We start from the raw sequence: 19,088 nt of genomic DNA, 5'->3' as shown, positions 1-19,088 counted from the left end.
CACTTATCTGTTCTCTTGAACCAGTATCTGAGGTCTTCCACTGGCTTGTGAAAGTAGGTCCCTCTGGCTTCTATTGGAATTTAAAAGACACAGGTTTTATTTTAGACATATGTAACCAACTACTATCTCCCTGTAGCTTGAGGACAGTTAAGATGCTTAGTAACACTTGATATGGTCCCTCCCATTTTGATTGTAGCTGGTTGTCAGGGGACCCTTCCTTCCAAGGTTTTAGTAGAACAAAGTACCTTGACTGGATGGAGGCCTCAACTTTACTTTTGTAGGGGTGAGTAGTACTTTGTTCCTGTATTTGTGGAGGGCTCTTTGAACTTGGCTCAAGCAAATACTGTGGGGGACGAATTTGTGGGTTTCCTCATCAAACAAGATCTGAAGTCAAAAAGTCCCCTAATTCATTTCAAATGGGCTGAGTTTTAAAATTTCCTTTGGGGCCATTTTGGCCCATTGAAAGGCTACAGACAGGAGGGAGACCCAGGTTTCTGAAGTCTCATGACAAGAGTTCTTTTTAGAATAGTATTTGCTTTTTCTACCATACCTGATGATTGAGGTCTCCAGGAAGAGTGGAGATGGTAATTAACACTCAATGTTGAGGAAACCTGTTAGATCACCTTGGCAGTGAAGTCTGTTCTTAATATCATTCTATAAGCTTCTGTATAAATTGAACCTTGGAATTATTTTGGATAATATGGGCTGTTAGGCATGGAGGTATGATGTGGCTTCTTGGGTCATTGCAGGCACAGAGTTCTCAAACATTTTTAACAGTTTGGGACAGGCCTTACCCAGGGACACTTGAATAACCACTTTGAATAGGGAGTCCGACCCTAAGTGGGAGAATTCGTGGAGAGGCTTAATTATTTTCCACTGTCTGGTTCTAAGAATGTTGTTGTTCAGTTGCTCAGTCATGTCAGACTCTTTGTGAGCCCATGGATTGCACCATGCAGGGTTCCCTGTCCTTCACTATTTCTGGAGTTTGCTCAAAGTCATGTGCATTGAGTTGGTGATGCCACCCAGCCATCTCGTCTCCTATTGCCTCCTTCTCTTGCCCTCAGTCTTTCCCAGTGTCAGGGAAAGTCAGCTCTTTGAATCAGGTGGCCAAAGTATTGGAGCTTCATCTTCAAAGTCAGTCCTTCCAATGAATATTCAGGGTTGATTTCCTTTCAGTTCAGTTCAGTCTCTCAGTTGTGTCTGATTCTTTGCAACCCCATGGACTGCAGCACACAAGGCTTCCCTGTCCATCATCAACTCCCAACTCTTGCTCAAACTCATGTCCATCGAGTCGGTGATGTCACCCAACAATCTTGTCCTCTGCCATCCCCTTCACCTCCTGCCTTTAATCTATCTCAGCATCAGGGTCATTTCCAATGAGTTAGTTCTTCACATCAGGTGGCCTAAGTATTGGAGTTTCAGCATCAGCCCTTCCAATCAAAATTCAGGACTGATTTCCTTTAGGATTGACTGGTTTGATCTCCTTGCAATCCGAGGGACTCTCAAGAGTCTTCTGCAACACCACAGTTCAAAAGCATCAACTCTTTGCCACTCAACCTTCTTTATGGTCCAACTATCACATCCATCCATGGCTACTGGACTTTGACTATACAGACTTATGTCAGTAAAGTAGTGTCTCTGCTTTTTAATATACTGTCTGGGTTGCTCATAGCTCTTCTTCCAAGGAGAAAATGTCTTTTAATGTCATGACTGCATTCATCATCCACAGTGATTTGCAGTCCAAGAAAATAAGATCTATCACTATTTCTACTTTTCCTGCATCTATTTGCTCTGAAGTGATGGAACTGGATGCCATGCTCTTCATATTTTGAATGGTGAGTTTTAAACCAGCTTTTTCACTTTCCTCTTTCATCTTCATCAAGAGGCTCTTTAGTTCTTCTTCTCTTTCTGCCATTAGAGTGGTGTCATCTGCTTATCTGTGGTTATTGATATTTCTTCCAGCCATCTTGATTCCAGCATGAGCTTCATCCAGCCTGGCATTAAAACTGATGCAGTCTGCATATAAGTTAAATAAACAGGGTGACAATATACAGTCTTGGTGTAATCTTTTTCCAATTTTGAACCAGGTCGTTGTTCCATGTTTAGTTCTAACTGTTGCTTCTTGACCTACGTACAGTTTTCTCAGGAGGCAGGTAAGGCCTGGTATTCCCATCTAACAATTTTCCATAGTTTGTTGTGATCCAAACAGTTAAAGGCTTTAGCATAGTTAGTGAAGCAGAAGTAGATGTCTTTTAGGAATTCCCTTACATTTTCTATGATCCAGCAGATTATATATGCCAGCAGATACTGGCAATTTGATCTCTGGTTTCTCTGCCTTTTCTAAATCCAGCTTATACGTATGAAAGTTCTCAGTTCACATACTACTCAAGTCTTGCTTGAGGGATTTTGAGCATAATCTTGCTCAGCATGTGAAATGAGTGTAATTGTATGGTAGTTTGAACATTCTTTGACATTGCCTTTCATTCATTGACATTATCAATGTCAATGACATTGACATTCACTGGAATGAAAACTGACCTTTTCCAGTCTTCTGGCCATTGTCAAATTTTTCAAATTTGCTGGCATATTGAGTGCAACACTTTAACAGCATCTTCTTTTAGGATTTTAAATAGCTCAGCTGGAATTCCATCACCTCCACTAGCTTTGTTCCCCATAACACTTCTTAAGGCCCACTTGACTTCACATTCCAGGATGTCTGCTCTAAGTGAGTGACCATACCCTCATGGTTATCTGGGTCATTAAACCTCTTTTGTATAGTTTTTCTGTGTATTTTTATCATCTCTTAATCTCTTCTGCTTCTGTTAGGTCAGTGCTATTTCTGTCCTTTATTGTGCACATTCTTGTATGAAATGTTCCTTTAGTATCTCCAATTTTCTTGAAGAAATCTCTCATCTTTCCCATTTGATGTTTTTTTCTCTATTTTTTGTGTTGTGCACTTAAGAAGCCTTGCTATTCTCTGAAATTCTGTACTCAGTTGGGATTATCTTTTCCTTTCTCCTTTGCCTTTCACTTCTCTTCTTTTCTCACCTATTTGTAAGGCTTCCTCAGACAAGTACTTTGCCTTCTTGCATTTATTTTTCTTGGGGATGGTTTTGGTCACTGTCTCCTGTGCAAAGTTATAAACCTCCATCCATAGTTTTTCAGGCATTCTATCTACCAGGTCTAATCCCTTGAATTTATTTGTCACCTCCACTGTATAATGATTAGGCAAGGTATTATGTGGTTCTTGTGTTCAAACCTTCTACCTCCCTGTTGGTATTCCCAATGGGGGTCTTGGCCAGGGGTTTCATCTCCTCCAGTAAAGTAGATTGTATGTCCCTGATTTCAGTCTGCCAATTCACTTCATATGCCTGAGCTGTACCAAGGATCCAGCTTTCTTTCAACGATGCAGCAGGTAGAAAGGAGGACTTGTAGGTCCCCCCAGTAGGTTCACAGGGCATTTTCAGGTTGGTAAATTCCTCTAGGAACTGACTGGCATCCTCAGAAAAACACCCAAATTTCTCTTTTCAAGTATCTAGCTCAGCCATAGGAAAAGGGATGTGGACTCTGCTTCTCCATCACCTGCTCGCACATTCCTTAAGGGGCAGTTTGGTACTGGGAGGTGGGTAAGTAGCCCTGCTTTGTGTAGTCCTGGCAGGGCTCACCTCCAGTGAGTGAGGATATAGGACAGGGCTGGAGGGGTAAGGTGGTGTGATTTCAGCAGCCCTGCTGCAGTGCTAGTGGTAAGCCATCTGGAAGATTGTCAGCTCTTAGAATTGCAGGTAGTAGTTCCCCAGTGTGGACCTGGAGGAGGTGGACTCATAAGGGGACCATCTAGAAAACCAAGCTTCTATGCCTTCTAAAGAAGGCATTTGAACAGGTGTGAGCCAGGCTTACCCAGCAGGAGTTTCTTAGATCTGGATCTTGGAATAAGGTCATGAACATTTGGACATATAAGACTTTCCTTTCCATTTACCTTCCTTTTCACAAAATAGGTCCAGCTGGTTCCAGCCAGACATTATCACATCCCAGCAGCTGAGCCCGTCCTTCATTATCTAGTATTTGTGTCTACTCCATTTACTCCTTTCTCAGCGGTACATCGTCAACTGCTGAAAGCTGCTAGAACAGAGGGCAGATTGGAAAATCACAAAGGTTTGAGAGACAACCAAGAGTTGATCCATGATAGATATCACATAAAATTACCAAGATTACCCTCAATTCCACAGCACAGAAATTGACTGTTTACAGATGAGAAAAACAACACTGTTCATGAAAGAAAAGATTCTCAAATTGGACTGCATTAAAATCAATATATTCTAGTCCACAATATCACAGAGATTCTGGTAATTCACAGAGTAGGAGAAGATATTTCAAACATTTGTTCATGTTCATAAGATATTTAAAAACCCTATATATCAACTTTTACAGAAAGGAAAAAGAAAATTTGACAATAGACTGGAATTTGCATTAAACTGTATTTTATACACAAATGGCAAATACACATATGAATAGGTGCTCACCTTGCATCCCTCAGACAGTAAAGAATCTGCCTGCAATGCAGGAGACCAGGGTTTGATCTCTGGGTCAGGAAGACCCCCTGGAAAAGGGAATGGCAACCCACTCAAGTATTCTTGCCTGGAGAATCCCATGAACAGAGAAGCCTGGTGGGTTATATAGTCCATTGGGTCACAGAGTCGGACATGACTGAGTGACTAACAATTTTTTCACTTACTATCATTAGGAATTTAAAGCACATTGGATATCATTACAGATCCACCAAACAGCTGAAATTAAATCAAATGCCTGTGAAGATATGAAGCAGCAATGATGCAAGTTGTTATGTTTAGAAAACTATCTGACTTTCCACTTAAACACATATATTCCTTAAGATTTAGCAATTTCATTATTCATACTCATGTTAAGCATCTACCTAACAGAAATTTGTGCAGACATACAGGAAGAGACACATACAAAAATGTCTCTAGCAGCATTATCTCTAGTCATACGAAACTGTAAACCCAAATATTTATCAACATTACAATCAATTGGTAAATGTTAATTCAGTGGAATATGATGAAACAATGAAAGTGAATAAAGTACAGCTGCACGATATGGATAACTGTCACAAAAAATATTGACCCTAGAATCTAGATAGATAACAATGCATACTCTATTATCCCATTTATATGAAGTCCAAGCACAGGCAAAAATTAAACAGTGATTTTAAAGGCAGGCTAACTTTGATGAAGACAGGTGTAACAATTGGAAGAAAGGCATAAAAAGAGTTTATGAAGTGCTTGTGATGTTCTGTTTGAAGAGCAGAGTAGTGGTTATACATGTGAATTTATGTTGTACTAGTTTATTGAATATGTTTATGTTTTGACTATATTATAGATCCATTGTGAAGGGTACTATAAGTCAATATAAATTTTTTCTAACTTTTAATATCTCATATTAGACAGCATGAGTACAGAAGAGTTTCTACAACTTAAGAAATCATAATCTATTATAGATTGAAATCATAATCTATTCTATTAATCTAATCTATTTCTTCTATAGAAGAAATCATAATCTATTATAGTGACAATATGACTGAGAACAATTATATGTTTTTCCTCCTCATTCACATGTAATTTTATCAGAGCATTTAAATTATGAAGAAAGGCAAAGAGAAGGCATCTCAGAGAGCTCATACAGAAATAATATCCCAGGGCCAAATCCAGTCAGCCTTGTTGGAGCTGAGATGATATGTGGGCTGGAGGTAACACATAATAAGAAAGTTATGTGGAGAGGAGCTAATCTTAGCATCAAAAATCTCATTGCCAAGAAGTGAACTGTAATAATAAAGTCAGAAATATAGAACTGATTAGGCAGAGGTAAATGTTCAGAGCAGATATTACATACCATATGCAATGATGACACTTGTGAACAAAAGTCACAAAAAATAAATTTGATCTAAAAAGCTGTCAAGAAAGCAAGTAAGTAGCTTTACAGCAGGTTCACTATAACAAAGTACTGTATGAGAGCAAGTTTATAAAAATGAGCAAAATATATAATCAGGAGGTGCTGGTTATATATAAAAGAGAAAACAAAGCAAAACAAAATTAACCTTCAAATGAGTCAGGTTCAAACTAAACTCAAATTCATTGAGAATCTTCCTAAATGAGTAACATAAATATCACGTTGTGGATCTTAACTATAATAAGTATTAGGGAGTCATTTGCTGAGGAAAGAGTATATGTGCATATGTGTGTACTTGTGTATATATGAAAAATATGGAAAAAAATAATTTCTGTCCCATTAATCTCAAAAAATTTTGAATCATGACTCTGGCATGATAGTGGATAATTTTTGAAGTTGGCTAATAGGAAAAAAGTTTCTACTTCTATTCCTTCCTCATTACTAGCATTTTAAAGTAGCCTCAAACATAAGTCTGTAAATAATTATTTTCTAATATGAGGACACTGTTCAAGAATTTTTGAGAATACCTGAGCATTAACAATAAATAATCTCAAATCCTAAAAGATGATGCTGTTATAGTGCTGCACTCAATACGCCAGCAAATGTGGAAAACTCAACAGTGGCCACAGGACTGGAAAAGGTCAGTTTTCATTCCAATCCCAAAGAAATGCAATACCAAAGAATGTTCAAACTGCTGCACAATAGCACTTATCTCACACACTAGCAAAATAATGCTCAAAATTCTCCAAGTCAGGCTTCAAAAGTACATTAACTGAGAACTTCCAGATATTCAAGCTGGATTTAGAAAAGGCAGAGGAATCAGAGAACAAATTGTCAATATCCGTTGGATCATAGAAAAAGCAAGAGAATCCCAGAAAAAACATCTACTTCTGCTTCATTGACTACAGTAAAACTTTTGACTGTGTGGATCACAACAAATTGTGAAAAATTCTTCAAGGGATGGGAATACCTTACCTGCCTCCTGAGAAATCTGTATGCAAGTCAAGAAGCAACAGTTAGGACGGACATGAAACAATGGACAGATTCCAAATTGGGAGAAAAATACAACAAGGCTATATATTGTCACCCTGTTTATTTAACTTATATGCAGAATATATCATGTGAAACACTGGGCTGGAGGAAGCACAAGTTGGATTGCCTAAAGAAATATCAATAATCTCAGATATGCCAATATCATCACCCTCATGGCAGAAAGCAAAGAGGAACTAAAGAGCCTCTTGATGAAAGTGAAAGAGGAGAGTGAAAAAGCTGGCTTAAAATCCAACATTGAGAAAACTAAGATCATGGCTTTCACTCCCATCATTTCATGGTAAATAGATGGGGAAACAATGGAAACAGTGACAGACTTGATTTTTTTGGCTTCCAAAATCACTTCAGAAGATAACTGCAGCCATGAAATTAAAAGGCACTTGCTCCTTGGAAGAAAAACTATGACAAACCTAGACAGTGTATTAAAAAGCAGAGATATTACTTTGTGGACAAAGGTATGTCTAGTCAAAGCCATGGTTTTTCCAGCAGTCATGTATGGATGTGAGAGTTGGACCATAAAGAAAGCTGAGCGCCAAAGAATTGATGCTTCTGAACTCTGGTGTTGGAGAAGACTCTGGAGAGTCCCTTGGACTGCAAGGAGATCCAACCAGTCCATCCTAAAGGAGATCAGTCCTGGGTGTTCATTGGAAGGACTGATGCTGAAGATGAAACTCCAGTACTTTGGCCACCTGATGCAAAGAATTGACTCATTGGTAAAGACATTGATGCTGGGAAAGATTGAAGGCAGAAGGAGAAGGGGACGACAGAGGGTGAGATGGTTGGGTGGCATCACTGACTCAATAGACATAAGTTTGAGTAAGCTCTGGGAGTTGATGATGGACTGGGAAGCCTTGCATGCTGAAGTTCATGGGATCGCAAAGAGTTGAACACAACTGAGTGACTGAACTGAACTGAATCTGGAAAATATATGAAATATTAATATTATTGTGTTGCTCAGAAAGTTTGTTTGGGTTGTTCCATAGGAGCTTACAGAAGAACTGAAATGAACATTTTGGCCAGCCCAATATCTACTCTGAAAAGTAGATAAAAGTCTCTGCTTGACTGTATTACAGTGTTCTACTAAATTGTTACATGACCTATTTCAAGTAACATGAAATAGGTAAGGAAGAAAGAAAAATATTAAGGAAGAAAGGGAAAAAAAAAACAACAAAAACTCAAAGCACAAAACTAATTTTCCATGGGATATTTGAGAGAGAAAAAAAAATAAGAATCCTGTGTTTCTTTGAAGGTTTAATACAGTACATAATCAGAAATTTTTTTTAAAAGTGTACAAAATAATTAGAGTGTTTTTTAAGTGAAAAATTTATTGAAATTAAATTTATTTAACAGTAAGTTACAGCAGAAAGCACCTTGAAAAACTCTGCATTAATTGGAGCTAAACAGCAATAAAAGTGAGATGATGAGAACAATGGTTCTGTCTTGAGCCCAAACTCAGGTACATGACTGTCTTAAGCCAAAGAGCTTTTCTCAGAGAGCGTCTGAAATATTCATAGGTCCCACACTAGAATAAATTTATTGCTGCTATAAGATATTATAAAAGGTTGATAAACTGCTTTCCTGACCTTGGAGAACTTTGTTGGCATATTAAGAGACTTTGATACATAGCGGAGTGCAGGCATGCTTTGTGATTTGTTGGCTGAGCAGCGCTGGGCCTGCACTCCTAAGTGCTTGGAGAACAAGGGGACCGTGTAGAAAAGGTAGTTTGTGCAAAGGAAACTGGCTTTCTCGCTGGCAAATACAGCAAGTGAAAACTTGGGGGTTTTGATTTCACACAACTCCATTTAAGCACTGTGCAAACCCAAACTTTAAGACATAGATATTGTCCCCCACAGTGCGTCTCTTTGGTATCCTACTGTTTCTCTGCTTTCCTGGCTGGCTTGACCCTTGATATCTATCTTATTTACTGTGTTGCCTCCTGGAAGCACACTGGTCTCTAATGACTAACAGCAACAGCTAGAAGAGCCGGCATTGTGAAAAGTAAAACCAAGCAGAGTTTTAATAACACGAGTGCTGAGCCCCATTAGTTCTACAAAAATGCCCTTGAAATATAAAGACTTGAATGACAAACAAGGGGATGCAAAGTGGGAACCGCTGACATGAAGGAAGCATTGGGAACATAAATGGCTACAACTCATTTTTAGTTTATATCCCAGAAGGCACCTTTTAAAACCCAAACCATTACTACAGAATTTATGGTAAATGGTTTTAAATTGAATTGTCTTTTTCTATAGCATTGGCCATATGACTTTCATCTGTTTTTTTCGATTGCATTCACAGTTAAAAAGTAACAAAGATAACATTAGACTTACAAAAGTGACAAGGCACAATTTTAATTTTTCTAATCCAGTCCAATGTATCCTTTAATATATTGATTAGGTATAAATTTCCAGTGCTTTCCCATTTAAACCTAGATAACATAAAAACAGTGGTTGGTGGTGGTTTAGACACTAAGTTGGTATACTTTCCCATTTACCTAGATAACATAAAGGTAGTGGTTGAACACGATCTCATTTCCCACTCTGAGATCCCACAGGCTGTAGCCCACCAGGCCCCACTGTCCATGGAATTTTCCAGGTAAGAATACTGGAGTGGGTTGTCATGCCCTCTGCCAGGGGATCTTCCCCACCCAGAGATTGAACCTGGGTCTCCTGCACTGCAGGCAGATTCTTTACCAACTGCGCCACCTATCCTACCTTATTTTTTCTCCTGATTTTGAGTGTAATTCTGAGCATTCAAAAAGAAATGTACTAACAGAAAGGAGCATCTCTCCAGATGGGCTCAAGGGACTCATACTTCCACATTCTTAACCCACAAGTGGTGGAACAACAATCAATAAAATTCCCTTTCATACTTTTTGTTTTCAGTTTAACAAGGATTACTCTTCTGCTGTGTAGACTGTTAACAAAGCGATTGTATGTTCTCACCATTTACCAAATAGCTAAGACATCAGATGCCTTGCTTACCTGCACCTGCCTGAGAGATAGCAGCAAGTGCTAGGGTTTCTCTCCATCCTCATGCCATCAGCAGATCGAGTCTTGGTATATGATTAGAACATCCAGGCTCTCCTTCTGGTGTCTACAGCAAGGGTCAGGCAATTAGGCAGGCTAGGCCCTAGTGAACTAGTTACTTATTGGCTTCAAAAAAGTCATCTATAAGTATCAGACAGATGAGCCTGAAACATTTGCTGATAGTCTGGAAGCTGGTGGTTTTGGCTTTTGTTTAGCAAGTTTAATCTTTCATAGACACAATGCCTCTTAAATTTTTAAGTTTAGAGAACTGGATGTGTAGGGAAGGAAAAATAATATGATTTCTGATTTATTACTTCCTTTACTCACAGGCTTGGCTCTGAAAGTAGTTAGATTTCTAGAAATCAGACTCAATTTTTTGAATTCTGGAGATTTTTCATTTGCCTCCAGGTCCACCTTCCACGCTGCACCCGGTGCTACATCCCGGGAAGCTGATGGAGATGGATGGCATCAACAGGCTCTTACTGCTCTTGCTTCCAGCTATGCTGTGTGAGAGGAGGCACCAGTCAGAGATCGGGTGATGAAGCAAAACCGCCTTTTTGTTAGCCCTCTCCAAGTAACTACACCTTCATGAACTAAAACTGCCTTACCATTAGTGTTGCTACTGCAGACAAGGGATGGTGTTCTGTTATATCCCTCGTCAGTTTTCCTGAAGCCATTTTCAAAACATTTAGTCATCTCTTAACTGCTTCCTTTAATCAATCACTTTGAGTTTACCATTGGTTTCCTACTGGGTTCCTGACTGATAGGTATATCAGTTAACCTTAAAACACAGTTTTCTATTTGTGTGGTTGCTTGGTTCTTAGGGTAAAGCTTTAATTTTTTAGAGCAATTTGAAAGGTGTGTTTAGAAAAGAAACGATCTGAAGTGGAGATGTCTTTACAATCAACATTTGCAAACCTAAAGTGACTGTACTGAGTAGAATGCACTCACTCGGACATCAAAAATCTGGCTTTTTTTTGTTATCAATCGTAATACTTAATGGTCAAATCTTATATTGGCCTTGGGGTCCATCTGGTATGATCCATGCTAAAGTCACCTCTTAACTGAACAAAGCATTAGATATTTTTCAGTATTCTTTATAACCTAACTTAAGTGTAACATGTGATTTTGACTACTTTTTTTTTTCTTCTGGATAAAATCTCTTCCCTTATTTTCCATAACTAAAATGCAGTGTCAACCCTTGCTCTCAAAACATTTACAGTTTGATTTAGTAAACTTCATATTCATGAAAAATTTCATATACAAAGTAAAGTTTTACACATATATTGTGTTAGATGCTTATTATAGGTACTGAGTGACATTGTTTATGGGAGGAAACGCTCTCTCTCTCTATATGTGTGTGTGTGTGTGTGTGTGTGTGTGTATACATACATATATATATACATGTATCAGTTCAGTTCAGTCACTTAGTCATGTCTGACTCTTTGCGACCCCATGGACTGCAGCACGCCAGGTTTTCCTGTCCTTCACTATCTCCTGGAGCTTGCTCAAACTCATATCCATTGAGTTGGTGAAGCCATCCAACCATCTCATCCTCTATCATTCCCTTCTCCTCCTGCCTTCAATCTTTCCCATCATCAGGGTCTTTTCCAGTGAGTTGGCTCTTCTTATCAGGTTGCTAAAATATTGAAGTTTCAGATTCAGTCTTCAGTTTCAGATTTAACCCTTCATATTCAGGGTTGATTTCCTTTAGGATTGACTGGTTTGACCTCCTTGAAGTCCATGGGACTTTTAAGAGTCTTCTCCAATCTCTCTCTCTCTCTCTACACACACACACACACACATAGATTAAGACAGGGAAAAAGTTTATTTCAAAGGTGAATACTTACCTTAGTTAGTTGGATATGAATCAGCAGCAGGATCTGCATAGTTATATAGAAAGTGTAACACATATTCAGAGATGAGCTCAGAGGTACTGTCAAGGTCAAGTTATGTGGTATAGAAACAAGAAAGCATGAATATTTGGTATATTTGTTAGCAACAGGAGAGAAGGTTGCAAAGGTAACTTAGAAACCACTTAAATATTTTTAGCAAGGAAATTATTTTTTGAAAGCTATAATTTAGAAAGATTAATCCAGGAGATGAAACAGTTATACTTAGAAAGTAACTGGAAACATGACTGACTCAAAGCTTCATTACACATAAAATAAATTCTTCCATCTACTGACAACTTTATACTTTAAGCAACGTGCCCTTTATTTTATCAAATGCTTCCGATTCAATTCAGAATATTTTTAAAACTTGCACATACACCAAAAAAAGTAAGAAAACATAAATTACTCTGTAGTGTTGCCACTCATTTTTGATATGTATATCTTTCTCTTTTTCTATCAGTATTTACAGAGAGAGAGAGAGAAATGTCAAACTAAATGCCTACAATTTCCACATTTAGAACCTCAAATGATATGTAAGACTAATTATGGTAAATTGTGAAGTGAAAGAAACATTTTAAAGGAAAAAAAAAGAAATTGCTACTAATACCTTGGCAGAGCAGCCACATTAAAGATCAAAAGTTCACAGATCTTCTAATTTTTAAGAGGAACAGAGAACTGGACTTTCATGTCTTTATTCCAATTTTGAAAGTATTTGGAGGAACACCACAAGGCCCCAAGTCAAAACCAGCCATTAAACAGAAATTACAGAGCATCACCAGTAAAGCTTAGTTTAAGACCTCAGGCTCTGGAGTCAGAGACACCAAGGCTAAGTCCCTGCTCTGTTACTTATTATGTGAATTTTAATATGTTCTATCATCTCTGTAAGCCTCAGTTCACTCTTCTGTAGTTCAGGGGTAAAATCTTTGCCTCATTGAGTTGTAAGGGTTAAACGTGATAATAAATGTGGCATTAACACACTAGGAGGGTGTGTATTGTATTAAGAGGTCAGTCAATGTTAGCGGTACCATAAATGCTCAATATTTTCTATCCTTTTGTTTTGTTTTGTTTTCTAGAATGTTTTCAAGCAGCTATTTATAGTCAGCCAATTCTTTATTGTTAGATTTTTAGAAATGCTTCTAATATTTATATTTTATCATTTTATAATGATAAACTAATTTATATTTTAATTAAAATTAAAATATATTTTAGCATTATTAGTTCTATGTGTATACATATATAACATATATTTTAGTTTCTAAGACCAAATTTCTAGAAGTGAAATTGCAGAATAATATATTTTTAAGGTTGTTGTTTTGCTAATGTAGCCTCTCCACAAATTATTTTAGATTCCCATCAACTGTGAGTGCTTATTTCCATACTTACACTGAGTGCTTCTTAATGCATTTTAAACTGTTTTATTATATGTTCCTTGACCGTGTGAATACTCAAGTACAAATAATAGTTTCTTCATATGATTGCTAAGGAATTTGGGACACATTACTTTTCTCAAGTTCACACAGTTAATGAGAGAAGTAGGAGAAGAATGTAGGTCTCAAAAAGTCCTTTCTGTGGAGCAATACTTTATAAAACATATTTCCTTAATGCTTATGAATAGTAATTATCTCTCAAAGCATTAGGTAGTAAATAGTTATTTAATATCTCAAGTAAATTACACATTAATGCCTTTTTATTTTCTAATGACACCAACATTCTAACATGAAACCAAAATTTGAAAAAAAAAAAAATTAGCTTAAGGAAATTGACAGAAACCAGGATTAAGGAGGGCTTCCTTGGTGGCTCCAAAGGTAAGGAATCTGCTCATAATGCAGGAGACCTAGGTTCGATCCTTGGGTCTGGAAGATCCCCTGGAGAAGGGAATGGCAACCTACTCTAGTATTCTTGCCTGGAGAATCCCATGGACAGAGGAGCCTGGTGGACTATAGTTCATGGGGTTGCAAAGGGACGGACATGACTGAGTGACTAACAGTGTAAAGATTAATGGGACTGTTTCACATTCTTTCTATTACACTTAGCTTCAAGGGTAAACGTGATATCAATTTTTAAATTTTGTAATTAGCTGTTAAGTATCACCAGCATTAATATATTTAACAAATGTTTACTGAGATCCAACCAGGAACAAGTTACCAAGGAAAGACAGAGAAGGAGTTACACACGCTGTGCTCCAGAAATTTACTTTATGTGGTAATATTTGGAATATCTTTCTTACTCCTGTAAGTCAATACAGAGAGAAATATACTATCTTTTCTATTAAGTATATTTTTTGGTTAAAATAATAGATCTAACATCAATAAATTGGAAGTGGGGACCATATTAAAATATCAGGATTTTTCTAAAGAAAGAACAAAAACTGCAGAAACAAAAGGAAAACCACAGACAGTGCAAACCTTTATAAAGTAGTCATCATGCCACTTAAAAAATTAGACCAAAAAAAAAAGAAAAAAAAAAAAATTAGACCAGAGCCTGGGAACTCTGGCTACTGGATCCTATACAACTGAGGTAGAATTGTTTTAAAATATTCAAGTACTAAGGTGGCTTTTCACAATTCCAGATCATCATTCTCCCTTGGTGTGCAGATGCAACACTCAGCTGACAATGACCACATTAATTCATACTTTTAGTACTAAAATTTCTAAGCCAAGCCCTCTGGCCTCCCACACACTAATGTCTTTTTGTTCACTTATTTGTGTGTTTTGGTTTTACCCCTTCACTCTGTATTGAAAGCAGGCAAGTCATGTAAAATATTTTTGAAGCAATTACTACTGAATAGACATGGAAACTGTTGTATAAGGTGGAATAGAATTAATTTAAATCACTCCTTTATATCACTATCATCATTAAAAACAGTAAGTTAACATAAATAGATGAACTACGATTCCTCAAGCTTTGAGAGAAGATCCATGGAGATACTAACAAGCTTTTCCTGTACTAGAACTAGCCTTTCATACACCCTACTCATAATAACATACATTCAAATGTCTTTGTTTCCCAAACTCTCTTGAATTCTATGAAAATATAGAAATTCCTTTTGTAATAAGCCCACTTTATGTGGATTTAAATTTGAAGCCAACTAAGTTGAAGCTCGGCTACACATTAAGTTTGTCTCAAGTGTTTTATTTTTGTTTGTAACCTAAAGGCTGATTCCATGGCCCGACTTTTGGGGTTGTTTGTTCTTAAGTACAGCATCTGTGTTATATATATCACCAGGACAGGCAGCTGGTGTTGGAGGCACAGAAACACTTTGGCCCCGCTGCAGGGTTACAGTTCATAGACTGGGTCTCTGTGGATGATATATGAGTGCTCCGGCTATTGTTCAGTGCTCAGTCCACGAGTTTAACAGAAGAAATCAATGAGGCGCAACTGTGTAAAATAGGGGTCAAATATGTACAGCTGTGGCTCCACATATATCAGAAAGTGCTATTTGATTTTCCTCTAGACAGCATTCATTATCAAAATGGGCTTCAGAAGCTTGTTATTAAAAACAAATTGATGTTAATTAATTCAGATTGCTGTGGCCATTAGTCAGCTATCTCTTTGCAAGAAACTGAATCAAATCAGAACTGTTCCCTGCAATCTCTGATGGCTTGCTATCTCTAAATCTAATTTTAAATTGGGATTCTACTATTTTAAGTTACAGTGGGTTTTCTACTCTGGCCTTCTCTTGATTATTATGTCTTGTTCTTTTGTTGATTAATCTTCGTTGAAGGATTTGAATTATCTTATTCTCCTACTTATATACCTATAATATTGCATGATTTGTAATTTTTCTATCATGTATTTTTGTATGCAAAGTTGTATTTATTTTCACTTAAATACTCCAGATTTTGTAATCAGAAACAAACTGGAAACCATAAACAAAATGAAAAGATAACCCATGGAATGAAAGAAAATATTTGTGAACAAACCAATTGAAAAGGATTAATCTCCAAAATATACAAACACCCCACTTAGCTGCATGTCAAAAGAAAAAAAGACACAATTAAAAAATGGGCAGAAGATCTATATAGATATTTCTCCAAAGAAGACATACAGATGGCCAAAAAGCACATGAAAAGATACTCAGCCTCACTGGTCATTAAATAAATGCAAATTAAAACTACTATCAGGTATCATATCACATTGGTCAGAATGACCATCATTGAAAAGTCTACAAACAATAAATGCTGAAGAGGGTATGAAGAAAAGGCAACCCTCCTACACTGTTGGTGGGAATATAATTTGGTACAATGATTATGGAGAAGAATATGGAGGTTTCTTTAGATACTAAATTAAAAATATCATATAATGCAGCAATCCCATTCCTAGGCACATAGCCAGAAAAAAAAAAGACATAATTCCAAAAGATACATGCACCCCAATGTTCCCCGCAGGTATATTCACAATAGCCAAGACATAGAAGCAATCTAAATGTCCATTAACAGATAACTGGATAAAGAATATGTGGTATATGTATACAGTGTAATATTATTCAGCCATAAAAAAGAATGAAGCAATGTCATTTGCAACAACATGGCTGGATATAGAGATTTTTATACTAAGTGAAGTAAGTCATACAGAGAAAGACAAATGTCATACGATAACACATATATGTGGAATCTAAAATATTACAAAAATGAACAAATAGAATCAGGGACATAGAGAATAGACTGGTGTTTGCCAAGGCAGCAGTGGGTGGAAGAGGGTTGGATTGGGAGTTTGGGATTTTTTTGTTGCAAACTGGTGCATACAGAATGGACAGACAACAAGGTCCTATTGTATAGCACAAGGAACTACATGCAGTATCCTATGATAAACCATAATGGAAAAGAATGTGTGTATATGTATAACTGAGTCACTTTGCTGTACTGGAATAATTAACACAGCATTGTAATTCAACTATACATAAATAAAAAATACATTTAAAATAAGAATAAAATTATGTAATAAACCAAAAAGAAAATCTAATTAAATTATTCATTATACATATTACATTTGCTGATCAGCATCAAGCACAAGTTGAAACAACACAAAAAACCAAACCACAGACAACCAACAAATATGTACTATATAGCATAGGGAACTCTGCTTAATAGTTTGTATAACTTAAATGAGAAAAAAAATTGAAAAAGTGTAGATATATGTATATGTATAACTGAATCACTTTGCTGTATGCAAGAAACTAACATAATATTGTTAATCAACTATACACCAAAATAAACATTTTAGAAAACCAAACCAAAAATTTATTAATTTATTGAAATGTTTTCCTATGTAGCTAACAAAGATGAAATTAAGCCTATAATTGCAGATCATTTAGAAAACTTTTAAACTTTTAAATGATTTAAAACTTTTAAATGATTTAATTAAATAATTTAATTATACTCAACTACATGCTACTTTTAAAGTATCATGTAAAATAGTAAGAAATTTATGCTAAACACATATAACAGAAAAGAAAACGTATACTATTACAGACATACACCTGCAATCCTTCATAGAACAAAGTCATGTAAGTAAATAGAAAAATTACAAAGATCATTATAAGTGGGCAGTTAATCATAAGATGATTTATCAAAGATATGAAAGATCAATAATTATAAGAAAAATGTGTTGTTTTAGTTATGATTAGACAACTATATATTAAAGTAACAAAGTTTTCTTTTTCACCAGCAAGTCTTTAAAAGTATTTTTTAAAATGTGTGTGTGAGTTAATTAAATTAGCTAGTTAATTAAATTTAGCAACCATAGTTGATGAAAATCTAAGACAATTCACAAAAGAATTTTCCTTTTGCATAATAAAAAGAAGACTTCTTAATTCAAAAGTGTACACAATATTAAAATGTTAAAGAATAGACACAGTTATAAATGTGAGGTAGATAAATGCAATCTTCATTTTTATTTAACATTTCTCTGAATTTTCAGACCAGTATCTGTTACACATAAAACAAAATTAAGAAACAATCTACTAGAAATAAAGAGAAAAAATGATCATTATGTCTGCTATTATGCTTATGTGTCTAGATAATATAAGCAACACTATGAAATATGCTTAAAATTAATGTGAAAAGGATAATGTTCTTGGGACAAATAAAGGAGCAAAAATAAATAGCTTTACCATATGCTTGAAGGTCTTTAAGATTTCTATTCACAGTAGCAACAAAACAAATGAGAACCAATAAAAAGTAGCTTTAGCTGAGAATGAGAAGATTTACTGAAAACTGAAAAGAAGATTGTAATGAATGAATAACTTGTTCTGAATGAACAGATTAAACATGGTGTTCCCCATTTTCATTTAGTTTTACAGATTGCTATCAGATACATTTTGTGTATTTCAGATGGGAGGCTTGGTCTCAATTAAAATAATTTTAAAATGAGGAATGTAAAAAACTATTTAGAGAAAAAATGGAATCACTTCAGTTCAGTTCAGTCGCTCAGTCATGTCCGACTCTGCGACAACATGGACTGCCACACGCCAGGGTTCCCTGTCCATCACCAACTCCCAAAGATTATTCAAATTCAATCCATAAAGTCAGTGATGCCATCCAACCACCTCATCCTCTGTCTTCCTCTTCTCCTCCACCTTCAATCTTTCCCAGCATCAGGAATAAAAAAAGGATAAATTCCAATAGTTATTTAAAACCATATGGGCATGAAGTAAGCTTCAAAGAATAAGCAGATGTGAAGTAAATTTTAATATATATACAAAATATATATTATAAAGGAATTTACAAATGCTTGAAATTGAGAAATTTGTTTATTAACTTAAAAATAAAATGTATCAAATGATGTTAAATAGATGATATCTAAGAATAATTCATTGATTTCAATATGAACAACTCTAACATAAATGAAGTAAAATATAGTATAAATAAAAAGGATCCATATACTCAACTACATAATTTTAAAGTATCATATAAAATAGTAAGAACTTTATGTTAAACATGTATAACTAAAAAGAAAATATGTAATATTAAAGATTTATGCCTGCTAACTTTAATATACAAAAGCACATAAGTAAGTAGAAAATTCACTAGGATGATTATAAATGGTCAGTTAATCATAAAATGATTTATCAAAGATATGAGAGATTAATAATTATAAGAAAAATGCACTGTTTTAGTTATGATTAGAAAGCTAAGAATAGCAAGGAGAGATG

Source organism: Cervus canadensis, chromosome 3 (genome assembly GCF_019320065.1).
Source record: "Cervus canadensis isolate Bull #8, Minnesota chromosome 3, ASM1932006v1, whole genome shotgun sequence".
Classification (NCBI taxonomy): domain Eukaryota; kingdom Metazoa; phylum Chordata; class Mammalia; order Artiodactyla; family Cervidae; genus Cervus; species Cervus canadensis.
The sequence above is the reverse complement of the archived record's forward strand: the minus strand, read 5'-3'. Positions refer to the sequence as shown.